General features: G+C 48.0%; 1 protein-coding gene across 1 annotated transcript in view; it reads left to right on the plus strand.

The window, feature by feature from the left end:
* CAMTA1 (calmodulin binding transcription activator 1) overlaps positions 1-27,479 on the plus strand; it is an 888,226-nt gene that overhangs the window by 104,423 nt on the left and 756,324 nt on the right. The gene's annotated exons all lie outside the window — the stretch shown is intronic.

A 27,479-nucleotide genomic window follows, 5' to 3' on the forward strand; every position in this document is an offset into this window, starting at 1 on the left:
AGAGCACATCAGGACTTGGAATTATGGATTATAAAACTTACTACATGTTATGGTAGCCATGCCTCCTGATGAAGAAATAGATGCAGGAAAAACATGAGTCATGTCTGGAATATTTTAATATCAAGACATCTAATGAGAGTCTAGAAAGAAACATTGAAAAATAAAATAGGGAGGTATGGGCTTCCCTGGTGGTGCAGTGGTTGAGAGTCCGCCTGCCGATGCAGGGGACACGGGTTCGTGCCCCGATCCAGGAAGATCCCACATGCTGTGGAGCTGCTAGGCCCGCTTGAGCCATGGCCATTGAGCCTGCGCGTCCGGAGCCTGTGCTCCGCAACGGGAGAGGCCACATCAATGGGAGGCCCGCGTACCGAAAAAAAAAAAAAAAGAAAAAAGAAAAAAGAAAAAGAAAATAGGGAGGTAGAAAATAAGCAGACATTAAAATCTTTTCTTGATATTTAATCATTTAAGAGAATAAAATTTGGCATCAAGTAAACAAGGTAAACCAAAATATTTCCTAGATCAAATGGGCATTAACAAAGATACAGAGGGAACTTGAAGGTATTTATTTAGATATTAGTAACAGAGTAATTTTGTTCCAGATTACCTTCATGAATGTGACAGGGACTCCATCTTTATTCTTTGTGTGTTGGCATAGGCCTGGAGTACCCATGTTGTTCTTGAAGATGTTGTTCTTTGAGGAGGTTGTTCCCTCCCTCCTCTCTCCCTCCTCCCTCCCTCCCTCCTCCCTCCCTCCCTCTTTCCCTCCTTCCCTTCCCCCCCCCCCCCCCCCCCCCGCAAAAACAAAGCCAAGGAGACAGTATCCTGTGATGTGGGCTGTTATCTCAAGGTGAGTTTATTTGTGGCACCAGCTCGTGACGAATTTTCTAAAGAACTGAAACTTCTTTTCAGGTGTAGCATATTTTATTGGTCCAATTTTGTCCATTTCAGTGTAAACTTCAGTTATTTATTGGACACTGAAGGAATCAACTAAAAGCAGAAAAAGCAGGACCAATTGAACTTGCATTTTATGTCACACAGAGAAGTAACCAGCATTTCTGATCAAACAGTAAATATGTTTCAGTTCCTTTTAAATTAAGTGTGAAAAGCCAAGATTTTTATGTACCACAAAGCAAAACAAAAACCCCTTTCAGGGCATAATGCATGTTTCATTAAACTGATCGCTGAACTCTTGATTATGTAATCTTATCGTCACATGGAAGTAAGAAGTAGGAAGTGTGAATTCTGGGGTGAAGAAATAATTGCAGAAGGGGGTTAATGAAGCAGAACTCACAAATCTGAATTTATAGTCTTGTGGACAAATAAATCGTCGGTGGAAGACACAAATGTAAAGAAAAATTCTTGATTGCCTTCAAGAAATGCAAGGTTGAACTTTTTACTAAAATAGAGTTTTACAGCCTCTCAGAGGGATGTTGTATTAAATAAGTGTAATGTACTCAGAATAGCAACCTAGGGCGTAATGAGCACTGGTAAATGTTCGCTATTTATTCTTACGGGGATTTTCGTACAAAAGATTAAATCACGTTTTAATCATGCATAATAAACTACTATAATTTTATTATGGTACATGTCCACTGGTAATTCAATGAAGAGTGGCTTTTTAAAGCAACGAAGAAGTGAAATGTTTTTCTTTGTGCTCTTTTGTGTACACATGTCAGAGCTGCTGGGACATGTTATACAAATGACAGCCCCAGTGACAAAAGATGCAGGAGCAAATGTGTAACTCTTAGCTCTATTTTGAAATCCATTATTTTCATAAATCTGAAGAGTTAGTTAACTTACTGTTTTTAGCATACTCTGCCGCGTCATATGTGTACTTCTAAGTTTTATGGAATTAAATTGAAATTTATGACTACCAAGTCCTTAAAGCCCCTATCAAATTTGTCCTTTTATTAATTTGAAATTTAGCTTTCATTCAACATTCCTGCAGTTCAAAATGTGTGACTTTAGAATTTCAAGAGCGATTACATGAGTTAGTGCCCTCTGGTGGCACACAGGACATCAGGCAGAGAGGGTGACCCATGAGCCTTCAGATGGCTCTTCTAAAGGGGAGCCACCTTATAATTGGTTATTTCTGAGCTTTCCTTTTGGTGGGTTTTGAAAAGTTGCATGGTGGTTGGTTTATGCCCACCTGTGATTTTGTATTTTTCACGTGTGTGGTGCTTGTCAGTTTCCTATTCCGTGGAGCTGTGGCCCTGAGTTCACTGGTAACAGCCTTTCAGGGAGCCTCCTTTATTTATTTATTTTTAAATAAATATTTATTTATTTATTTTTGGCTGCGTTGGGTCTTCGTTGCTGCGCGCGGGCTTTCTCTAGTTGCAGCGAGCGGGGGGGCTACTCTTCGTTGCAGTGCGTGGGCTTCTTATTGTGGTGGTTTCTCTTGTCACGGAGCATGGGCTCTCGACGTGCGGGCTTCAGTAGTTGTCATGCCCGGGCTCAGCAGGTGTGGCATGTGGGCTCTAGAGTGCAGGCTCAGTAGGTGTGGTGCACGGGCTTAGTTGCTCCGCGGCATGTGTGATCGTCCCGGACCAGGGCTCAGACCCATGTCCCCTGCATTGGCAGGTGGATTCTTAACCACTGCTGCCGTCAGGGAAGTACCCAGGGAGCCTTCTTTAGAAGCTTAGCTTGTGGGTCAATTTCTGGGTTGAAAACATTTTCAGGTGAACTTGCTGTAAGAAGGTATACCAACGTCAAGGTTTTCCATGGGGCACCAGGACATCCATTTTTAGATGTATCTCTTAACTTGCCTTCTCAAGGAGGGGACCATGTCACTTCCTGGACTGATGGCCTCTGGGTGACTCACTGGTACGGCTGAGATGAGCCTGCCCAGTAGATTAGTATTACGTGGACGTCCGTGTCCCGTTTCCATCTTCCCTAGAGGGCAGCCCCCCCTTTCCCACTTAGGTCCCCTGGCCAGACCTGGTTACGCTTTGGGCTTTGGGCTTTGTGGTCAGGCGGACCAGGAACTGGATCCCACCTCCACCTCTGAAAAACTGTGGGATCCCCTGGGAGTATCATTCTTCTATGAGTTTCTTTAGATGTCAGGTGGGACTGCTGCTGCTGATTCTAACCCGTGTCAGAGATGGCTGTGAGGTTGAGATGGGCTCATATGTGAGAAAGTCTTACATTGAACTGCGCAGAGTGCTATTAAGCATGTTAGCTCCCTTTTCTATTAAGCATGTTAGCTCCCTTTTCTATTAAGCATGTTAGCTCCCTTTTCTATTAAGCATGTTAGCTCCCTTTTCTATTAAGCATGTTAGCTCCCTTTTCTATTAAGCATGTTAGCTCCCTTTTCTATTAAGCATGTTAGCTCCCTTTTCTATTAAGCATGTTAGCTCCCTTTTCTTCCTCAAACGCAAGCTTCTCCCCCCTTTTTAAATTTAACAGATCATTTCGAAAAATGAACTTTTAATTTTGGAATAGTTTTATATTTACAGCAAAGTTGCAGAAATGGTACAGAGTTCTCATATACTCCTTACCTAGTTTTTCCTGCAAGCCTCACTTTTATACTGCTGAGTTTTCCTGATAACTTTTCATGTATAATCCCTGTGAACTTTGATCGAATTAGGCTTTAAGTGCCAATTCACTGCTTTGCTAAGGCTGAAATGATGGCCTTGAATACCTGCGTTTTGCTGTAGATGTGGCATTTGCTTCCAAACCATCTTTCTGTTTTTACGTTGGTCCATGTCTGTGACCGTTTGACATCAGAATACCTTCTTTGATTTTCCAGGATCTTAATACCTAAATAGTTTCCCTGTTTATGCAGTTAATGAGCTGTGCAACCAGAGGAAAGACGAAATAGGCAGTTTATGTCATTATTTCAACTGGGCATTTTTGCAGTCTCAGGGCTACTTCTCACACCATCAGTTTAAGTCGAGGTAGAAGCACACGCATTTTCAGTCCCCCCCCCCCAATATTTCTAATATGCAGAAATACAGGAAGAACCTTGCTGGGTTTCCCAGTTAAAAGTTCACTGGCTAGTTTTAATATATCAGTAACCTATAATTAGCATTATTATATAAACCCAGAATATCAGCAACTCAAATTTTATGTGCCTTTACGGTTAAGCAAATGATTTCACAGACATGTTATTTGGTTTCTTAACGACCCCGAGAAAGAGGCAGGGGAAGCCTTGTCACCCCTGCTTGAGGTCACATAGCAGGAGTTGGAGTTGAAGTTCGGTAGAGGCATCCTGCAGATATAGACTGAGCCCATGTCTGCCTGGTACTCCCGCAAGGATGTGGCTGTGAAAATGCTCCTTTCCTCCCCCGTTTAAATTGGCCAACTTCTACCCCAGCGATGTTTGTGCTTTTAATATGCAAAACACTTCTTCAATATTTGACAGTTGATGTATTTTGTTTCAGCCCAGATCCTAACTGAGTATTGTGAAATCAGCAATATTAGGCTTGAGTTAACAGAGTCTCCCTATGCTGTGCCTTCAGGGGAAATAACTGGTCTGTGCTGTCGCCGAGCCTCCACAGGCCCCAGTATAACTGCAGCTTCTTCTGAGGCGGCGTCCTGTTTGTGACCTTTGGGTACACCCTGTGCTGCAGAGACACCTTGACATTAGGGACACGAGCAGCATCTTTCCTACAAGAGTCACTGAGATATTTGAATGGGAAGATGATGTAGTTCGAAAAAGTGATAAATGGGCCAGGTTTTTGGAAAAGCTAGCGACGTCTTATTTAAACATTTAGATCTGAACAGAAAACAAAAATGAGTCTCAAAAAATTGTTTTTGCAAGTATGGTGGGGTAGATGCTTTAAATTCGAATACCTGTTTCTGTGGTTTAAAATTTTAATTTTGTCGTCACGTTTGTTTGTTTGGCTTTGGTTAGGTCTCTATTTTTATCAGCTCATTTTAACCCTTCTGGAACCATGAGTTCAGAGGAACCCATTGGTGGCTGTAGTGGCAGCTTTTCCCGGGCTGTTAAGTTCTCACTGATCACTTGGCTGAGTTTGGTGGGTGGTCTTTTTTTTTTTTTTTCTTGCGGTACGCAGGCCGCTCTGGACGCACAGGCTCAGCTGCCATGGCTCACGGGCCCAGCTGCTCTGCGGCACGTGGGATCCTCCTGGACCGGGGCACAAACCCACGTCCCCCGCATCGGCAGGCGGACTCCCAACCACTGCGCCACCAGGGAAGCCCGGTGGTCTTTTTTAAAATCAATAAAGTAGACAAATCTACAAAGCCAAAGTCAAGTGTAAGAATTAAGACACATTTTATTTTATTATTTTAAGATACATTTTAATCTTTTGAAGTTCTGACAGTCTCATTAAGAACCATCTTTTTAAAGAAATTTTTTTAAGCTGACAAAGCATCCAGGTGCTTGCCCGGTTCTAGCCTGGCAGCTCAGAATTCTGGAGTAGCATCCGGGATAAATCCCCAGTGGCTTTTCTAGTGGCCTCTAGCCTGGGTGGATACGCTGCTGTCCTACAGCAATGTCGGATGTCACTTGATAAATCTTTGTTTTCATTGTTTTGGTTACCCTCTTTAGGTTTGGTGCCTTTTAGGAAGTTATAGAGCAAATGGGATGGTCTGGCTGGACTGAGAGGTTGGGTCACCATTGATCTGAGATGGTCCCTATTGATATGTTTCCAAAATGTAAAGTGAAGACTTTAGCTTCCTGTGCACATTATGGGGGAGATGCATGTTTTAATAGGATTTTGTCCCATGGGGGGGGGGCTCCCATGGGACTGATGCCAGAAAGTCAGACTAGATGGGGCCCCAGGCTTCCTGTGGCTGGTGGACTTTGCTGTGGATCATTCGACAAGTGTGTTACCACTTCCCTTTCTTTGAGTCCTGTGACCTGGGTCACCAGTCTGAGAGAGAGATGATTTGTGTCCACTTGTAGCTTACTGACACTGATTGGAAAAGAGATTAAGATTTTGGTTATGTAAGTTACAATAATGATCAAAAACATCAAGCCCACTCCCCACAAATGATCCAGTTACCCAAACAGTTATTGAGATTACACGTCTTTCTGCCACAGATGGGTGCTTCTTTCCCTGTCTTTTTCCTTTCTGTTTTCTTTACCCACCGGATAGATTCATATGAAGAACTAAACAAGGCCCCAGTATTTACATGTTGAGAAATGAGATCTGTGTTCAGAGGTACCTTGTGGCACACACGGTTTAGTGAGTGGAGGAGGGGGCAGTCGTTTCTTTGCAGGTTGGGTGTTACAACCCACCTGTCTGTCCTGGACTGAAATATGCATTTGGAGTGGGGTTTGCATTTTAAATTCAATTTTGAGAACCAGCCATTCGCTGGGAAAGTGAAGTTGCTGGGAAGTTTGTTTTAAAAGATGCTACCACCCTCTTATTTCCATGAATCCAACAAGAATAGCGTGGAATAAAATTTAATTATGCTATACTGAATATTTCATGTGGAATTAAGGGGCAAGAGTTGCCTTTAAAAAGCATTAGGTTTGGAAAGAATAAAGGCTTTGTAGGTTCTTTGAAAGATACTGTAATTAAAGGTTTGCTCAAATGTATTTTTCCTTTTTTGAAGAGTTTAAAGAAACCCATCCCTCCCTTCCGAAATTGATTACCTCTCAAACCTCAGCCTTGCTTGGCAGTAAATACGGTGAGGCTGTTGCTTTGCTGATTTGACGGCTTCTTTCTGTTAAATGTAAAATAGGCTTTTAATCTTCTGATTTAGATGTTTAATAGAAAGTAAATGTGTGACTTGCTTTGGTTTCTGCTGAACCTGTATTTAAATCCACACAAACGGTTCGACTAAAGTGAAAACATCACTGGACTAGCTATTTTAAACATTTCAGGATGTAAGAATGCAAAATGGGGTTCCCTTTTAAAAATAGACATGGCTGCTTGCATTTACATAATTACCACTAACCAGTACAACATTTTAAATGGTGACAAACTTAGGGTAGAAAAAGTATCTGTTTTAAAAAGCCTGGTTAAAGGAAGCTGAAAATCCTCCGTGAGCAGCTCTTCGTCTGGAGGGCCTGGGCAGAGCCAGGAAACGGAGTCTCCCGGTCCAGAGGGTGGTGTCGCGGGCGGAGTCGGGTGAGTAGCTCAGGCAGCTTCTTCTGGACTCTTGTCAGGCCTCCCTTAGGCTGGAACTTACCTTTCATTTTGGAGCATGATTATAAGTATTAGTTCCTAAGTCTGCCTTTCAGTTTTGCAGGGGGTGCAGTATTCTCTGTCCACTGTTAAAAGGTGGCTGGTGAGGGTTGAAGTTCACTGTTGGTGGAAAGAGCCTGGAGAATACTTGTGAAAGTGAAGACGAGGGCTGACATCCAAACCCAGCAGTGCTTCAAGCCAGAGGCTCAGGAGTGTCCTTGATTCTGCCCTTTCTCCCAACCCAAACGTGGACTCCATCTGTAGGTCCTTCGGTTCTCCTTCTAGGACGTGTTCCGCTTTGCACGTCTCCACGGGTACCTCCCGAGTCCAAGCATCCTTAGTTTTCTTTGCCTGGACATCCATCACCTTTTCCCGGGTGGGCTCCTCGGCTCCCTGGGCGGGGCCCGGGTGAGTTACTCAGAATGTAATCAGGATGAGGTCACTAGCTTGCTTGAACCCTGCGGTGACTTTCCATCCGTGTGAGGTACAGTCGACCTTCGTGGTCTGGTCCTGCCACGGCTCACACTTCCCACCGTTTGCCCTCCTCCTGGGCACACTGACGCTGCCTGTACCCGGAACACATCACGTGTGCTTCTCTCCCATTGGCTGTTTCTTCTGCGTGATGCCCTCCCCTCCTCCCCCTCTTGCTATGCTGGCTTCTTCATGCCATTCAGGTCTCCCCTCAAATGTCATCTCCCTAGCGAGGCCCTTCCCGGTCAACCCAGTCTAGCATAGTCCCCCGTCATTCTGTCGTCTGGCAGGTTTTGTGTGTGTGTTTTTGATAGCATTCATTATTGTCTGGAATGTTTTCTCTTTCTTTTCCTTACTTCTCTCCTCCCCACCCCACTAGAATGCATGCTCTTTTAGGGCAGGGACCTTGTCTCCTCAGCTGTATTCCTAGCAGCTAGAAGTGACTGTACGTGTGCACAGATCATCACTGATAAAGTGGATGCAGGCGAGGAACCCCGGAGATCACTGCTGTCCTAGGGGAGCGCTGACCTGGTATAACTGGGCCCCTAGAAGGACAGTCCTGAAGTCCTTCGGGGAACCGTTGAGGAAACACTGCTGTAAACCTTGCCTTTAGACATTGAAAGTTGGCATTCCGGGATTCACGGAATGGCTGCACTTCAGCAGAATGGGCCTGTGTCCTGAGGAGCATGTGAACGTGGTTGCCCCCGCCCGTGAAGAGTTCCTGTTGCCGGCATTCTTGGCTCTCAGTGGGCGCCGCCCCAGCGGTGCTCTGCGTCTTTGCTGGGGCCGTGGGACAGGGTGGCGCTGCCTCCCTTGCCAGAGGCTGAATGTGAACTCACTTGCACCCAGCTTGAAAGCCAGGCCTCATTGTCTGTGTTTTCTCCTGTGGCGTGTTTCTTAGGAGCGTGATGGGGATGCTATGTTCAACCTCCATTCTGGGGCGAGGGAACAAAGCTGCTAAGATACCGATATTTGCAGAAATCTAAACTTTGGTGGGGAGCTTTCTTTTTGCTTCCTTGGTTTTTCCTCCTGGAGACATCTCAGATTTTTAGGAGGAAAATGTGGTAAGTCTGCTGATACCTAGAAAGTTGGTGACAGTGCCTGGAAGTAGTTAATTGAACCCTTCATGTTCACCTTCCTCAGGGAGAAAAGAATCATATTTCCAGCTCACTGAATCTCAGCTATATCATGCCATTCCATGCTGGTGATTGAAGCATTTACTTTGGTCTCAAATGCGCTAGCTGGGGACTGGGTTGTAGAGCCCAGGAGACCCGTCTGCTAAGCAAAATCTCCCCTTTGCAGCTTTCCATTCTTGCCGCTACCTTGGTCAGCACGCTGTTCCAGTGGTTAGGTTGTATGAATAGAAGCAGTAGCTTCTCAGATGATTTATAGTGAAATGGACCTTTTTGGCACTCAGACCTGTGGACGGAGCCCTTGAGCAGGAGGGGCTGAGTCGTTTTCGAGCATCAGCTCATTGGACTCGGTTTAAGAGTCTCCCCCTTCCACGTGTGACGGAGCCTGACACACCCAAGTCAAGGCACTTGACTGCCTGCTCCCGTCTTGCCTGGCCTGTGCAGGATTGAGACATGTGAGATGAAGGTGGGTAGATAGGGCTGGAAGATGGGTTTTGACCAGTTTATGGAGGGTCCTGTTTGTAAGAAGTGGGCAGCACAGCAGGCAGTGTTCCCACCATGAGCTGCTGGTGTGTGTTTAGGGTCAGCTGGTCGCAGGGAGAAGAGTTGGGAGTGCCTGTCAGTCATTGGTTTCCTAGTTACCGAACACTCAATAAGCCTGTCTCCACTGGAGCCACTTTTCTCTGATAACAAACGCTAGAAACCGTCCACTGCATACTCTTAAATGGTCTCGCTTTCCTGATTCGACCCTTTGGTTGATTGCTTTTGAAATTAACATGCTGGCTTAGTCAACTGAAGACTCTAAACCTATTCCCGTACATACCTGGCTACTAGTGGTCAATAATCCCGTTAAGTATTTGAAGGGCAGTGACTTTCCCATGTGGCTTATTAGAAATTAGTGTGTATGGTACACTTGACAGTGTGTGTGACACACATTTAGTGTGTATGCTCCTTGCTATTTAATTGTTTGAAAATGAAACAGACAGGGCCGTCTGATCCAGCTTGAATAAGTGAGGCTGGCCCTTCCTGATGGACACACTGGTTGCATTTCACTGGCCGTATTTCCCTGGCCTTGGATGTTAGCAAGGGAAACGCACTCATTTACCACTGTTCACTTCTCCTTTCTAACCCTTAAAAGAGCCTAAATGATTTCCTGCTCACGAACTGCTTGGTTGTCTTTTTCTGGTATGTCCTCTCTTGTCTTAGATATTTGCAGACATTTCTGGCTGTCCACCAGCCAGTAACTTCCGTCTTCATTGCAGATGCTGTGTTTAGTGGTATCTGAAACCCCCCACCGATTCAAAGTGGTTGCCTTAGGAAAGCTGAGATTCCAGCGGTTCAGTTAGTAAGATGCAGTTTTATGTTCCTTGTCTTGGTACTGTGGTTGGCTCATTAAATGTTTCTTATTATTTTTTAAATAAATAAATAAATAAATTTGTTTTTGGCTGCGCTGGGTCTTCGTTGCTGCCCGCGGGCTTTCTCTAGTTGAGGCGAGAGGGGGCTACTCTTCCTTGCAGTGTGCGGGCTTCTCATCGCGGTGGCTTTTCTTGTTGCGGAGCACGGGCTCTAGGCGTGCGGGCTCAGTAGTTGTGGCTCGCGGGCTCTAGAGCGCAGGCTCAGTAGTTGTGGTGCACGGGCTTAGTTGCTCCCCAGCATGTAGGATTTTCCCGGACCAGGGATCGAACCCGTGTCCCCTGCATTGGCAGGCGGATTCTTAACCACCGTGCCACCAGGGAGGTCCCTAAATGTTTCTTAAAGTTGGTTGAGAGACTTAAATATTTGTTAAATTTTAGTATGTCCTGATCTAGAGGAAACGAATCATTATGTATGCTTTACAAGATTTATCTGTTGCCCATTCCTCAGGTTGGAGTGATGGAAGGAGAGGTTATAGATTCTCTCTTTCAGGCAGATAAGTTAGAGCTCACAGACAGTGAGAAAATGGGCTAGTCATTGGGAACAGTTATTCTGGGTGGAATTGGCTTGTGGGTTGGCCCCTCAGGGTGGTACAGAAGGTTTCCAGGGGGAGTTCAGGGAAGACACTGGAAAGAGATTTCCCGAGTCTCATCTCAGATGGAATCTCCTTTACTTCAGTTGGCCAAGGTTAATTGGCCCAGCTAGCCTGATCCCTAGAAGGGCCACTGGCCTCTAATCACATAGCAGACCTCCTGGTTTTGACAACAGGTACTTGGTTGCCATGGAGCCCTGGTCTGTTTTGTTTGAACTGTTATCTCTTAATGGAGTAGTAGCTGATCTAGACCCAGCACCAAGGTGCTCAGGCCTTCCATCCCTCTTCTGTGCCTCAGTGCTCTCGTGAGGATCCACAGGGAGAACCAGGTGGTTTTCTAGGGTCCATGAGATCATCTGTGCTTGGGGGGCTCCTCCAGGGTGGGGGAGGGTTCGCCACCCTGGACAGCTCGGCCGCCATCGTGGAAGCGTGGCCGGCCCGCTTATCCATCTTAGATGCACCGAGGATGATGAATCATAATCATGGCAGTGTAGTGGCTGAGCCTCAGGCCCCAGCCAGCGTGTGCCGGCTTGTAGTGTTTTCCTGATGGATGGAGCCTATTCTGGGAAGCAGCGTATTGTCTCACATGAACAGGCTTTCTAAAATAAATGACTGCTTTCTTAATATTTTTCAGTCATTTTCTTCAGCACGTGTTTTGTAGCCGTGCTTTGAAAGCTTGCCAAATATATGCCTTTGCACAGCTCCCTGTAGGGCTGGACGTAAAACCAGAGCAAGCAGTGTGATTTAAGGTTGAACGTAATTGGGAACTCAGCAATCACTTGCCTTGCATTTGATAGAATGACAGCGGAGTGCTCTAGAGTTATTTCTCTGTTAAAACAATTATATATATAACACACAAATGCACACACATATATAGTCTCACTGCCTCATAATAGAGAAATCACATGTGAAGCTATTGGGCAGAAACACTAGCATGATAAGTAATTACTTGATTTTTGTGATGGAGGCAATTATTAACTTCAAACAGATCCTAGTGGTTGATACCGTAGGTCTGACTGAGGACGTTAGTCAATTATATAAGATTGCAGGATGGAAAAAAATCAGATGGGGGCAGAAATACATTTAAAACCCAATCCCTTGTCAGGTCTTTCATCAGTCGATCTGTTTCCTTGTTTTTGTGGACTTCAGTAATTGAGCCATAAACTTGGTGAACTTGATGCTGCCTTCCTGTTCAACAAGGGTCTTTTCAGTGTTTACATTTCAAACACTGCTATGTGTTTACTGTCATTGGATTATTGGTTACCTGTAATTGAGACTTTATCACGTGCCTCATGTGCTGGTGGAAAAAGTGCTATTAACAGCCCCACTCCCTGGAGCTCTTTGAAAAATCACACGTGAAATGCAAAGTTTGTTTACCAGGCCCACCGAGATCTTATTATCAGAAGCTTATGGTAAATATCCAGGTGATAGAGGATGGAGAGGCACTAAGACGTCTGCTTCGTTCCCTGGGCTGCTGGTGTTCTGCAGGCTTGTTGCCAACACTGACACCACCGGAGAAAGAGGCGATGTATAGAAGGAGTAACTGAAGCTGTGTGTAGGTTGTCCCGTCCACCCGAATGCCCGGATGACCGCATCCCACTGCCATGCAGCGAACAGCCTCCCACCCTCCCTTGTAAGAGGGCGTTAATCTAACAAGAGAAGGAAATAAAACTCTGAGATAAAAATCTGCCGTCTCAACTTACACAGTTAAATTTTCTCCAAGGCTTCCCCCCCCGCCAAAATTTGGAACACTTTCTAATCATTGAAAAGCACCTATCCTTTGTAGTTTCAGACAAAGTAATCTATCTCCAGAATGTAACCTGTATTTGCGAACAACATGATTATGAAAAATCCTGGGGAATAAATATATACACATATGCAGCGCATGAAAGAATGAGTGAATTCAACAAGGCTGCAAGATGTAAGGTCAATTGTATTTCTATATATTAGGAAAAAAAAGAAAAATTAAAAAATCAATACCATTTACAATCGTTTCAAAAATATCAAATACCTTAGAGTAAAACTGAGTAAATGTGTGTAAAGACTTCTACGCTGAAAACTACAAAACATTGCTGGGAAGCATGAGAGAAGAGCTACGTAAATGGAGGGCTGTACTGCGGATTGAGAGATTCAATGTAGTTAAGATGCCCCCTTTCCCTAAAATGATTGATGAATTCTGTGCCATCCTAGTCAGAGTTTAGACCAGTTGACTGTAAAGTTTATATGGAAATGCAGAGGACCTAGAAAAACCAAATCAATTTCGAAAAAGAACAAAGCTAGAAGATTGCAATGCCTGATTTTCAAGACTTCCTATAAAACTACTGTAATCAAGACAGTTTGGTATTGCAAAAGGATAGACACATAGATCAATGGGATAGAACAGACAGTACAGAAATAGACCCACACATACATGGTCAGTTGATTTTTGACAAAGGTGCAAAAGGCAATTCAATGGAGAAAGGATAGTCTTTTCAACAAATCATAATGGAACAGTTAGACATCATATGCAAAAAAACATGAACCTCTCGACCCATACCTTGGACCATGTACAAAAATTAACTCAAAATGAATTATAGGCCAAAGTTTAGATTCTAAAACTGTAAAGCTTCCAGAAGAAAAAAGAAAAAGGTTTTGTGACTTTGGAACAAGCAAAGATTTCTTAGATACCAAAAGACCAATCCACAAGAGAAAAAAAATGTATTTCAGACTTGATCAAAATTTAAAATTCGAGCTTCCCTGGTGGCGCAGTTGTTGAGAGTCCGCCTGCCGATGCAGGGGACACGGGTTCGTGCCCCGGTCCGGGAAGATCCCACATGCCGCGGAGCGGCTGGGCCCGTGAGCCATGGCCGCTGAGCCTGCGCGTCCCGAGCCTGTGCTCTGCAACGGGAGAGGCCACAACAGTGAGAGGCCCGCATACCGCCAAAAAAAAAAAAAAAAACTTTTAAATTCTCTTCTTCCAAAGATACCGTTAAGACAATGGAAAGATACAGACTGGGAGGGAACTTTTGCAAAGCATATGTCTAATAAAGGACTTATATTCAGGATATATGAAGAACTCTTAAAACTCAATAGTATGCAAACAACGCAGTTTAAAAATGGGCAAGAGATTTGAATAGACACTTTAAGATGTACAGATGGCGGCAAAGCACATGAAAGAAGTTCAACCTCATTATCAGGGAAATGAGACTAAAAGCCACAATGAGGTACTAGTAAACACCTGTTAGAATGCCTTCAAAACAAAAACAAACAGGGATTTCCCTGGTGGTCCAGTGGTTAAGACTCCATGCTCCCAGTGCAGGGGGCCCAGGTTCGATCCCTGGTCTGGGAACTAGATTCCACATGACCAAACTAAGAGCCCACATGCCACAATGAAGATCCTGTGTGCTGCAACTAAGACCTGGTGTAGCCAAGTAAATAGATATATAAATATATAAAACAAAACCTGATAATACCAACTCTCATACCTTGCTGGTGGGAAGGCAGAATGGCACAGCCATTTTGGAAAGAAGTTTGGCAGTGTCTTATAAATCTACCCTGTAAAACAATTTTAAATCTCTGCTTACAGTATGACCCAGCAATCCCACTTCTAGGTATTTACCTAAGAGAATGAAAAGTTATGTTTTATGTTTTCAGTGGCTTTATTCATGATTTCCAATAGCTGAAAACCCAAATGGCATTCGTTCAACTGGTGCATGAATCAACACCCTTGTTGGAATACTACTCAGTAATAAAAACAGACTGATACAATGTGGCTAAATCTCACATGCATTCTGTGAGTGGGAAGAAGCCAGAGACTCAACAGGCTATGTACTGCCTGATAACATTTATCTGACATTCTGGAAAAGGTAAAACTGTATGGAAAGAAAACAAGTGGTTGCTGGGCATTGGATGTGGAGGTGAGTTGACCAAGAAGGACACACAGGAACTTTTGGGGGTGATGGAAATTTTCTATATTTTGATTATGGTTGTGGTCACACAACCCTGTTTGTCAGAACGTATACACCTGTGCACTTTGGAGCAGTTACTTCACAAAGGAAGATCCCCGGGTGGCCAATAAACGTGTGGATAGGTGCCGGACATCTGACTCATCAGGGAATACAAATGAAAACCACCGTGAGATACCACCTATTAGAATGGCTCGAATAAGAATGACTGCCAACATCAAATATTAGTGAGATTGTGGAGTATTACGTGCATTCAGTCGTACAGCCTCTTTGGAGACCTGTTTGGCACTTCTTATGAAATTGAACATCTACAGTATGATCCAGCAATTCCAGTACCTTAGAAGAAAATACACATTCATGAAAAGACTTGTGCAGGAATGTTCATATAAAGCCCCAAACTAGAAACAGCCCAAATACCTATCATCTGAAAAATGGGTAAATAAATTGTTATCACAATGGAATACCGCTGAGCAATACAAGGAATGAACTACTGATATAACCATATGGATGGACCTAGAAAACAAAAGAAGTACAAACCAATCTATGGTGGTAAAGTGGCTTCTTGAGGGTAGGGAGGGCAAGTGACCGGGAAGAGCAAGGAAGCTGCCTCAGTGATGGAAAAGGACTAGATGCCAATTGGGGCTGTGATCACCTGGGCATAGGTAGTTAAAACTCGTCAGATTAAGGTCTCTACATTTTATTGTACGGCAGTTGTACTTTAATGGAAGCATCTTAAAATCTCACTTGGGTAGACATTTTGTTGAGTCCTGACTTTTTTTAGCTGTCCCTTCTGTTTGGTTATCATTACCTGCACTTCGCATAACCCACGTTTCTTTCTTTCTTTTTTGCTGTACGCGGGTCTCACTGTTGTGGCCTCTCCCGTTGTGGAGCATAGGAGCGGCCACGGCTCATGGGCCTAGCTGCCCCGCGGCATGTGGGATCTTCCCGGACCGGGGCACGAACCCGTGTCCCCTGCATCGTCAGGCGGACTCTCAACCCCTGCGCCACCAGGGAAGCCCAACCCACGTTTCTATTTGGTACATGTCGTTGATGTTATCCAGTATTCTCCTGGAGTTAATAGGGAAGGCTCAACTTCTGATTGATTGATTTGACATGTCTCAAAGCTTCAGAATATCAAAGGGACAGGTAAGTAACCTGTGTTTTTGACCCTGGGTCCCATAGGACCTGACTTTATTTGCCCATTTCACCATTTATAGAACCTCAGTGTTGCAAAGAACTTGAAGACTTTCCATGTGCCTTAATCATCGGGGCACCCTCTTCTAGAAGGAAATGTGGCTGGAATCCCAGCCTTATGGATTGAGCTGGATGTGGGGATGGGTTTGGAAAAGAAGCTCTTGCTCCAGCTCCTTTAAACCCCAGGGTCCTTGCTTTTCTCTCTGGACTCTCCATGAGCCGTGTCGTCCACGGGCACGGCTTCAACCATCACCACTTTTTGGATGATTCCCAAGGTATCTGCAGCTCACACTTCTCATCTGAGTTGAGGCTAGTAAAGATCTAGATGTCTACTCTGAATGGCTCTTTCTCGTTTACTCACAAATGTGCTGTTGTTCTCACTTGCTGTAAAGTTTCTGACCTTTCCTGCTACTATTTTCTCTTTCCACTTCCCTTCCCATCTTCTCCTTGACCATAGAAGTCGGGCGCTGCCTCCCCACCCATTCACTAGAACCTTCTCATTTTAGGACTCTCTGCAACATTTGTTGATGTTAATTGTCCCTTTCTTTCCTCGAAGAAAAACCGTCCTCCCCCTTGGTCTGGGACACCATCCTCTCTCCTGCTCACTGCACAGACGCTGCCTTTTTCCTGGCTCCCCTTTGAGATTCCAGGGCCTCTGTGTGTGTCCTTGGCCTTCTTTTCTCTTGTAAGAGGACTCTGGCTTAAAAGAAACTGTTTCTTTCTCATGGTTTCAGTGTCCATTTGTACACCCGTGACGCCGCATCTGTATCTTTAGGCCCCGCCTCCCTCCTGAGTTTCACATCTGTGTTTCATTGCGTACTGAGCGTTCCACACTCACTGTCCAAACCAAACTCATCAATCCTCCAGCTACTGTTCCCTCTGGTTCTGGGTGTCCCCTGAGACCAGTAGCCCAGGCCCACCGCTCCTTGGTGCCTTTGGTGCTCTCTGGAGTCTGTGGATGAACATCTGTCAGTTCTGCCTGTTCTTCTTTGTGTCCCTCCCCCACTTCCGTCTTCTCCATCCCTCCCACCACCGCCCCAGAGTGGGCCCCCGTGACCCCCTGACCTGTTCCTGGGTCTCCCTGCCTTCTTCCCCCTTTCTCTACAACCCACTTCTGCTTTCAGTTCCCCCCGCTCCGCAAGGGAAAGCCTCAGCTCCTTAGAATGACAGTGAAGCCCTTGGTCCATGCAGTGCCTGCCCCATCTGTCCCTGCGTGATGGGAGCACCCGTGAGTTTCAGTTACATTTTCCCTCCTGTGTTATCCTCGTCCCCCGGCAGAGTGGGTTGTTCCCTGCTTTGGGTTGGTGCGGCACTTCACGTATTTCTTTGTTAGTAATTCGTGAGTGTGTATACACACACTGGGGACAGTACTGGATCTCTCACTCGTGTGTCCTGGGCCCAGACACAGGGCCTCATACACAGAGGGGCTCACATAGGGTTATTGAAGTCCGCCTGGGCAGCCTGGTGGAAGCGCCTGCCTCTCCCTCCCTGGAAAGGCTCCACGCTCCCACACTCGGGGCTCCCCCAGGTGCCCCAAGGGGCGCGGAGCTGGTGCTGTACTTTCCTGTCTGAGTGTCTGTGCTCTGGCCACAGGAGCCCCCCGAGTCACCCACCGTCTCTTCTGATGACCAGGAGGGACCACTCTAGGATCTGGAAGCTTTCTAGAGTCGATGCTAAGAAGAGGGATTGCCTCTTTCCTGTCAGGTCCCAAGTGGACCTGGCGATCGGACTCTCCCAGGCTTCCCTTCCTGGGGAGGGGCGGGGAGGAGAATGGAGAGGAACCCACTCACTGCCCGGCGTCCTTCCACAGGAGGCGGAAAGGCTGGCTCCCGACAGGGGAGTTGTCTTCCACGCCAAGTGCAGGTGCTGTGTCTGGGCTACTGATGCTGATGAGAGATGGCAGAACAGGCCCGTGTCATGTCTGCTGCTTCTCACTCCTGGCAGGGCCGTGGGTGGGCCGTGGTCTCTCTTCTGGCCTTAAATGAAGTGGCTCTTGGTGCCGGAGAAGAGGCTGTATTCTAGCCTGGTCCTACCCCACTGACACAGAAAGCCAGGGTGGCGGCAGGGATGGGCCGGGGATCGCGGCCCCGGTAGCGGTGGAGCAGGCGTTTTTCTTTGATGGCTTTAATAATTACTGTTTAAGCAACAGAAGGCAGAGTGAGATTGTCTCAAAGGCAGATCAGAGCCACGTGGGTTTGGAGGTTGGCTCAGAAATCTGCCTCCCCTTCTCGCTAGGTGGCTGTTATTTCGATGTATTTTTTATTTTATTTTCCCTCCCCCTCATTTTTGAGTGCGCAGTCTTCTCCCTAAAGGGAGTGCGGGAGGAGGGTGCTGTGTGAAATATCCTCATAGTTACCATTTGCCTGCGGCAATGCAAGTTTCTTCAGTAAGTCAAAATATGCATTTCAGCGAAGTTTAAACCTGCCAGGCTGAGCAGCTGCGGGTGACGGAGGCAGAGCGGAGGTGACCGCTAGGAGGTTGGTGCCGTCTGAGCCGGGACTCGGCCTTGCTGTCCCTGGGGTTGGAAGAGGAAGTGGAGACGTCACTTGTAGGCCTCAGTATCTAAATATTTGTGATTCGTCTGTTCTAAGTGCTTTGCAGTTTGTTTGCTTTTTAAAACTCCAGGGTGTGGTTTCCACTGTGTCCTTGAGTTGGAGAAACAGTAAGCGTCATGGGCTGTCCTGGCCTGAGCAGCAGCGTCCACCTTCACTATCTGCTGAGTTGCCAGACATCTGGGCCCTGGGACGGAGGAGGGGACACAGCCCCTGACCTCTGGGAACGCTCGCTGCGAAGAGACAGGACAAACCAACTTGCAGCCTCAGCTGCTGCGTCCTCCACCTCCTGGCCGCCCACCTCCCTTGGTCCCCAGGTTCGTGGGAGGGGCGCAGAAGTTTGGAAGGGCGAGAGTGGGACGCTGCAGCTTAAGAACTCGGGCGAAGCCTGCTGTGGGGTGAGCTTCGAATGAAGGCCAGGCAGGAGTCCTGGGCCTTGTCCAAACTGCCGCTCGGTGACCTTCCGGAGCTGGGGCACCTCCCGGGGCTCATGTGACTCTCGCCAGGTAGCGAGCTGGCACGGTTCCCTAGGTTGCCCGTCCCTTCCCTGCGAGACACCGAAGGCTCTGGGAGGGGGAGCAGCGGGTACTGGGCCAGCCTGACAGGGAGGATGGGCAGCCACCCAGGCAGGGTCTGTGGCCCTGACTTCTGAGAGAGCCAGCCTGCCTGCCTGCCCTCTGCGCTTGCCGCCAAACAGAAGCCAGCGCGAAGCCCAGCTGAGATCCCATCATGCTTGTGGTGAAATCTAGAGCCCGCCCGTGACCTCCAGGCCTCGGGTGGTCTGGCTTCAGCTCCTGTGTTCTTGATGGCTGCGTACTTGTGTTCCTTCTGCCTGGAACCCCAGACCGTTCTCACCACGCCTCCTCCCCTCAGCTTTGCTCAGATGCCCCGTTCACATGGCTCCCCTTGTCACCCCATCGAAGAGCACCCCTCACCCTGTGTGTCTGCTGGTTTTCTTCAAGGCGCCTCAGCTGCCTGACACGCACCACCTCCTTGCGTCTTATCCGTCTCCCTGGAGATAAGGCACAGGAAGGGGTTTTTAATGCCCACCCTCCACTGTGGCCCCTGGCCTTCCGAGCCTGGCAGAGTGGGTGCCTGGCATCTGTGGAGGACTCCCAGCTGCTCTCCATGCTGCGCAGGTGGATGGCCGGGGCTTTTGTCTTTTTTTTAAGTAATTAATTAATTTTTGGCTGCGTTGGATCTTTGTTGCTGCGTGCAGGCTTTCTCTAGTTGCGGCGAGCGGGGACTACTCTTTGTTGCCGTGCACGGGCTTCTCATTGCGGTGACTTCTCTTGTTGTAGAGTACGGGCTCTAGGCGCACGGGCTTCAGTAGTTGTGGCGCGTGGGCTCAGTAGTTGTGGCTCGCGGGATCTAGAGCGCAGGCTCAGTAGTTGTGGCACACGGGCTCTGCGGTGTGTGGGATCTTCCTGGACCAGAGCTCGAACCCCTGTTGCCTGCCCTGGCAGGTGGATTCCTAACCACTGCGCCACCAGGGAAGTCCCGGTGCTTCTGTCTTGCTCCCACCATGCAGCCCTTTTACCCACAGCTTATCTGTTTCCTGGCACACAGGACGCTCTTTGCAGCTCACTGCAGATGCTAAGCTAGAGTATTCAAGAAGCAGACTGAAAGAAAGTTCAGTGCGTTTTCCCCAAGAAAAGGTTTTTGTGTCAGCGAATTGGCAACTTGCTCACCTCCTGATTCTCCCCGTAAATTCAAGCCTCTCAGGACACTGGTCCTGTCACCCTTCTCCGGGTTTGGCACAGTCTGAGTTCACAGTCGTGAACCAAAATCTGCCTCCATTTTATTTTCTTGGAGTGGAGTTGGGAAGATGGACATAAAATTTTTAAAAATACGCTTTGATTCAACTTTCATAAAAATACTATTCACGGGGCATCGTGTACGATGTTGTGAGACCAGACTCTACAGGTAGCTGGGAATCTGTCCTGAGATGCTCCTTGCCTCGTCCTCCCAGCACTACTTAGTGGGACAGTCTTTGCCAGCCTCCTGAATGTGTAGTTTTTCACCAGGAGTTGGTATTGGCAAGTGAGCGTGAAGTATTAATTTAGCCAGATTCTAGCATCTTCAGAATCACACATGAGTATTGAGAAATCATTGCTGAAACTGCTCGATCAATTTAAATTTAATTAAAAGGCATCGAATCAAAGAATAACATGGTGAAGTACAATAATAACCACAGGCATCCTGGTCATTTTACATCCTAATCCCGTTTCTGTTTTTTCAATGGAGGCAGGTAGGATTAAGCAGGCTGACTTGCATGTTCTCTTTTACTCTCCAGGAAAATGAGGATTTCCTTGCCTTAAGAGAAAAAATTTGTCTGCTTTGGTCGTCCAAAGTATCATATGTGGGCTTTTAATAATTTAGGTGAAAGGGTGCGTGAAGTAAAGTCACCTCATATTCTTTATTCGGATAGAGTATTTCTGAATTAATGCAAAATACGTGTGAAAGGTCAGTTTTGCCTCCCTGTTCCAGCTTCATTTGGAAGAGAAATACGACTAACTCTTCTTTCTAAGCAAAAATCATAGAAATGCTGCTGGCCCCTTGGGGCGGGGCGGGAACAGCCATCATCTGGAAATTCATAGTCAGAAAGAGCCTGCCTCGGGGCTGCTGGGCCCCGGGGCCTCTCCAACAGGGGCGCAGTTCCCAGGTGAACGTGGTCTCCACCCTGAGGTGGGGCCCTAGAGCAGACCCCTGGGTCATTTGACACAGCTGAGGAATGAGCTATACCTGGCAGAGCTGCAGTTGTGTGCGAAGGGGAGAGAACGCTGGGGTAGAGAAGGCTTTAGTCTTCCTAGGAGCTGGTGCGGCTGTAGAGCTGTTCATTTGTAATGTGGGTCCAAGCGCAGCAGGTGGGGTGGCCCGCCAGAGGCAGCCCTGTGACAGGTGAGGCCTGGGTGCACCCACCTGCCTCCTTGGGGTGACCTCAGATCAGATCGTGAGTGTGACCCGGGTGAAATTAATACGTGTGTGCGAAAAGACTTGTGAAAAGCTCCTCTTAGTGAGCTGTCCAGGTCTGGTTCTTTCGGGCTCAGCTCTCAGAGGGGATGGCGGCTTCTGGGTTTCCTCCCTCCCATGTTACCCTAACGCCAAGGAAGGTTTCCTGCATCTGCTCTGCTCTTCACCCTGAGGGCGGCCCAGCCTGTTTCGAGCTCTGAGCAGCTAACCTCGTCCCGCTCACTGGTCCCCGAGTCCGTGGGCCTTTCACGATGTGCCGTCGTGGGGTCTGCAGCCGTCCCTTCTCTGCTCTTGGCTTTATCTGTGTGGTGACTGGGCCTTGGGGTCTGGGCACACCCCCTCACTGCCCTTGTGGAGCAGATGTGCTGAAGCAGTGTTAACTTTTTTTGGGCCCAGGTGGCTGCTCAGGGATCGAAGGGACACTTTGTATATCTTCTTCTGCTGGGTCATCATTAAAGTTCACAATCCAGGTGATTCCAAAGCCGCCAAGGGCTTTACCTAGGTGACCTGCTGGGAAAGAAAAGAAGGGTTGTCATCTCAACACACCAGTATGATAACCTTTTTTCTTCTTTTTTCCCCAGTTATCTTCCAGCTTCTGCATGGGTAGAGTCACCTGGGTGGCCCAGAACTACCCGTGTGTCTCTTTGGAGCCAGGCTGGAGCATAACTTTGCAGGGTTAACCCTCTCTACTGAAATGTTTCTGCTATATTTGAGGCTTACAAGATGAAGCCAGTTTTTTATATATATATATATATTTTTTTTTTTTTGGAAGTGGGGAGAAATGCTGGCCTTGTTTCTTTTCTTTTTTTTTTCATTATTCAGTTTCTTATTTATTTATTTATATTTCCCCCCACTTTATTTATTTATTACATCTTTATTGGAGTATAATTGCTTTACAATGGTGTGTTAGTTTCTGCTTTATAACAAAGTGAATCCGCTATATATATACATATATCCCCATATCTCCTCCCTCTTGCATCTCCCTCCCTATTTATTTATTTTTAAATTGAAGTATAGTTGATTTACAACGTGTTTCAGGTGTATAGCACAGTGATTCAGGTATATATCCATCTATGTATGTATCTATGTATCTATCTATCCTTTTTCAGATTCTTTTCCCTTATAGGTTAGCTGGTCTTGTTTCTTGAAGGGAAAATGCTAAAATGACTTGATGTGATGTTTGGAAGCAGCCCTCTGCTTAACTTGTGTCCCTCCAGCAGGTCGTGGTTTGGGAAGGCCACCACGTCCTCTTGGTCCATCTTTGTCTCCTGTGTTTGCAGAGCGCAGCGAACAGGGTCAGGAACCCACGCTGACTCTTTAAAGGGGAAGTATTTAAAAGCTGGAGCTGAGGGCTTCCCTGGTGGCGCAGTGGTTGAGGGTCCGCTTGCCGGTGCGGGGGACGCGGGTTCATGCCCCGTTCCGGGAGCGGCTGGGCCCGTGAGCCGTGGCCGCTGGGCCTGCGCGTCCGGAGCCTGTGCTCCGCGGAGGGAGGGGCTGCGGCGGTGGGAGGCCCGCGTACCGCAAAAAAAAAAAAGCTGGAGCTGTGCTCTCCTGTCCCCTAGCGGGTCTCTGCATGGGACCCTGTGGTTAGCTGGGTCCGGGGTGCTTTGGGCCTGGCCCCCAGGCCGCCAGCCATTCCGGCACCAGCACCTCTTGCTGGGCTTCCGGCAGCTCGGAGCCTTCTGCTGGGAGAGCTTTGTTTGTCATTGCTCGACAGCCAGGAACCGGAAGTGGCGGGCGAGGCACGGACCTGCAAGGTGGCTGCGTGTCCCCGTTGCCGTCCTCCAGGTGGCTGCGTGTCCCCGTTGCCGTCCTCCAGGCTGTCATCCTCACTTGCTGTGCACCTGCTAACGAGTTGATGAGGCGTCACCTTGCGTTCGGAGCAGCTGCGTTCATTACATCCTCACAGCCATCCCCTGTGCCCACCACTCCTGGCAGCTTCCTTTGCTTTAAATTAATAGACCAAATTAGAGGGAAATGGGGAGGGTGTCCCTGGAGGCCAGATGCCCTCTGCTCCTCGGACGCAGATGATGACTTTTGTTAAGGACCAGGAAGTGCAGTCCGTAAGGCAGTCCCTGGGGCGTTCGGGCGCCTGGGAGGCCACATGAATGAAGGTGGCTCCTCTGAGCTGGGAGGGCCCTGCCTGTGCTCGTTTTCTTTGGCACCTCGTGCCCTCGTGGGCGACGGGGAGGAGGGGCTGAGCGATTGTCCCACCTGCTGGCAATTATCGTCCGTCCAGAAAATAAGATCTTAGTGACACACCTGAAAGCCTGGAAACAAAGCTCATCTGCAGTCTTTGCATGTGTTTCGTCATCTCTAAATACCCCGAAAGGTAGACCAACAAGGGCAGAGCAAGTCCAGGACCCAGAGCCCTCCTGCCAGGCCCCTCCTTTTACCGCATCCCTGCCTCCGGCTGTAAGGACAGGCAGCCGAGTCTGTGGCTTGAGCTGCGGAGGGCAGTTAACTGCCCTGAGCTATTTTCATCATCTGAAAAATGGGAACACCGAGCCTGCCTCTTGGGTCTGCTGTGAAACGTAAACCCTCAAACTTCATTACTTCTCTCTGCTTCCGTGCCTGCTGTCTGCTTCCTGCCCTGTGCCCAGCCTCAAGCTTATTCCTGGCACACGCTAGGTGTTTGGTACGTATTTGCTGAGCAAGTGAAAGTGACCGTGATTTGCACGATGGTAGCTAAGGACACCCCACCCCTTATCTTCCTGAATCCCTGCCCCCTTGCCTCCCCTCCCCTGCCCTCCACTGTAGCTGTAACTGTAGGGCCAGAGGTGATGGCCAGGGTGTTAGGATCCCTCAGTTGGTGGGTGGCCTGGAGGGGTGAGCAGTACAAGCCTGGTTTGAGAAGCATAAGAAAGGCTTTGCCTCCCTACTTTTTCACCTCAGTTGCTTGGGTTTCATCTGGATTAGCAGGTTTTTTAGGAGCCTCCCAGGAAGTCACACGCTCTTGAGTTCACTGGCTTGGGTAGCCGTAACCCTGAAGGTCAAGTCCTTTCCGATTGGCTGCTGCAGCATGCTTCGCAGGCCAGCAGGGTAAGCGGCAGAGGTGTCCCCGTTTGTTTCTGAATGAGACATTATTCCCAAGAAGTCACCAAGTGTGAAAATGTGTGTTATCTTGCTAATGGGACACTAATGAAATATTAAAGTGCATCTCTCTTCCTGTCAGTTTCCTGGGAGCCACTCAATCGTCTTGATTCTAGTCTATCTTTACATAAAGAGCCCCAGGGAATTAACATTTCTTATACTTTTCAAAATAACCTTGGTATTTCTGCTGCCGCAGTGGAGAAGTTCGTAATTTCCACTTGGCGACCGGCTGGGTTGAGACGCTCTCCCTCTGCAGGGGTGCCCTACCTGGTGGGGGGGGGTGTCCCTTTGGTCAGTCCTCCCAGCACCTGTCCTCCTGGCTGACAGCTTCTCCCAGCTCCCTTGTGGTCCCCACTGTCTCCCTCTCAGCAGAAGACTTGACCCCAGTGCGCAGGGGGTACTCTGTTGTAGCCACTCTGGGCTGAGCCAGGCCACTGCCAGTTGCCATACATGGGTCACAGAATACTTCCCACTACCCGATCAGGCAGCTGGGGAGGCGTTTCTGTTCCCACTTTGCAGGGAAGGCAGCTTGGGCTCCATGAGGTTAAGTGGCCTGCCCAAAGGTACCACCCCGCTGGTAAGTCAGAGGCAGGATTTGAACCCAGCCCATGCCCTGTGACGCCAGCGCTGGGCTGCTTTCCCCAGCAACCCCGTCCAGCTACAGGTGTGACCTAGCCAGGTTGCCGTCAGTGTGCCATGACCTTGAGTGAGTCACGTTATCTATGCTTCGGTTCCCCCTCTCTGAAAGGACCTAAGTGCCATCCTTCCTTCTCTATGTGTGAACGTTCCTGGGGACAGAGGCCATGGAGGAGGGGTTGGACTTCTGGGGCCAGTTTCTCCCCCTGGCCTCTAGATTGGAGCCCTCATCTTTGCTCTGGCCGCCACATCCTCTGGCTCAGATGCTTGGGGAGGTTGAGTCCCCTACACCCCCCACCTGTGAGTCCCACACAACTGGACACTGGCTCCATCAGGTTGCTCATTGCACTGCTGGGGAGCCTGTGGGTTCCCCCAGAGCCTCTTGCCTTTGGGGTTCCCCACACCCCCATCCTTGTTGGGGTGCCCACCCCAGCACAGTGCAGTCATGGCCAGGGAGGCATTCTGCTTGATCCCTGGGAGTTTTTGGCCAGGTGCTGGCCCCTGCCTAGAGTACCTTGCTCCTCCCTCACCCCACTTGGCTTCTTCCAGCAGAGACTCAGGTCAGCTTCTTCCTGGAAGCTTCCACTAACTGTTTCCTACCCTGAATGCTGTTCTTTCTCTTCCTGAGTGTTTTTAAGTTGCTTTATGGATGAGCATTTCTGTGTGAGCCCCTCAAACTGTGCTGTGCTGGGCTCCGCACTCCATGCTGGAGACCAAGCTGAGGAACGTGCAGAGGAGGGAGATGTGGGGAGGGGACCGGGAGAGACTCGCAGAGGAGGTGGCATGGATTTTGGTTCTGAAGGCAGAGTAGGATGTTTGAGAGGTAAAACAGGACCCTTCCTAGGGGAAGGCATAGCACAAATGCAGGCATGGGAGCAGGCAAGGATGGATTTGGAGGCAAATGAATAGTCCGTTTTGTCTGGAGCACAGGGTTCGTGTCAGCGTCTCGAGAGGGGGCAAAGACCCTGCACTAGGGCGAGGGTCTCTGTCAAATGGTCTAAACTGCCTGTGGGGGTGCTGAGCATAATCACACTTGATCATTTCTGAGGGATTCTGGTTGCTGCCTGCCTCCCCCAGTTGAATGTAGGTTGCAAGAAGGCAGGGCTTTTCCACTGTTGTGCCTCTGGTGTTAGGACAGCACCTGATATATTTAACGAGTACTGAATTCTCAAGTAAATGAATGTGCACTTGAATTAAGGCAGAGCAATTCACACACGGAGCTACTAGCTAGGATGGCCTAGCTAGTGGCCATCCATGGCCATTTATCGTGGCCTCTGGCCAGTGGTACTAGTTGTAGGCCACATGGGGTGCTCTCAGTCTCTTCTCAGCGACTGGTCCCAGGCAGACCCATAGGGAGGGTGGCACAGGTGCATGGTTGGGTCACAGACCTTTCCCTCTTTGAGATTCAGCCCGCTTAGGCCTGGCTTGTGGAAGTCGGGGCTTTTAGTTCAGCAGGTCTGAGGAAACGGGGAGCCCCTGTTAGCCAGGGAGGTGGCAGGAGCCACCAACTCTGGGGCCAGTGTTCTGCTGCTTTCTCTCCCCTCCTCAGGAACACATTCTTGTCTCCATCCCACCAGCTTTGTTTTTTGAAGAAAAATTAAGTCTTATTTATTTTTAAAACCAAACCACTAGGGAAATGTGTCACAGTCTTGAAACAGCAAACAGACAGGCTATGTTGACAAGTAATAAGTTGGTAAAAACGCAACAAGGTCCTTAATAAAACGATAAGGTACCTGAACCGGGGCAGAACCATGCATGTCGCACGAGTGGTATTTGGTAACGGGGGGCTGTCCCGTTTTTTGCTCTAAAGGAGGCACAGCTTGCCCCCGAGTTGCTGACTTTTTCTCCTTTGACCTTCGTGTTGCCAAGGGATTGTTTCAACAGAGCTCTGTTATTACAGGGGACAAAGTAAGCAATACTGGGTTTAGGCTTTCATTCTATTCTGTTTTATGGAAACCAGATTTTTCCAAAGCCAGTACTTCATAACTCTCTTAATTAATAAGCAGCTAACAATTCCTCTTTCGCTGTTCATTCCTGAATACTAGAGTACAGCACAGTCAAAATCCCCTTTCCCTTCACGTGTGAGTGTCACTGCAAGATTGTCTTGTCACTCGGCTGACTGCTGCAGACAGCCTCAGGGCTCATCATGGCTGCCAGTTAGAGGGGAGGTTTGCTTCCCCTACCAGTGTGATAGCGCTTCTTATATTTTTGCAGGGTCTCCAGGCTGAAAGATGTCATGTGTGAGAATTTTAAGAAATGCACATGCACACCCTGACGGCCAGAAATGAATATCCGCAAGGACCCTTTCAAAGTTTTTATCCAAACTACCTCTCCTAACTCCACATCTTAAAGTAGCTTCATGCCCTTGTATGTAAAAC

The sequence above is a fragment of the Phocoena phocoena genome, chromosome 1 (genome assembly GCF_963924675.1).
Source record: "Phocoena phocoena chromosome 1, mPhoPho1.1, whole genome shotgun sequence".
Classification (NCBI taxonomy): domain Eukaryota; kingdom Metazoa; phylum Chordata; class Mammalia; order Artiodactyla; family Phocoenidae; genus Phocoena; species Phocoena phocoena.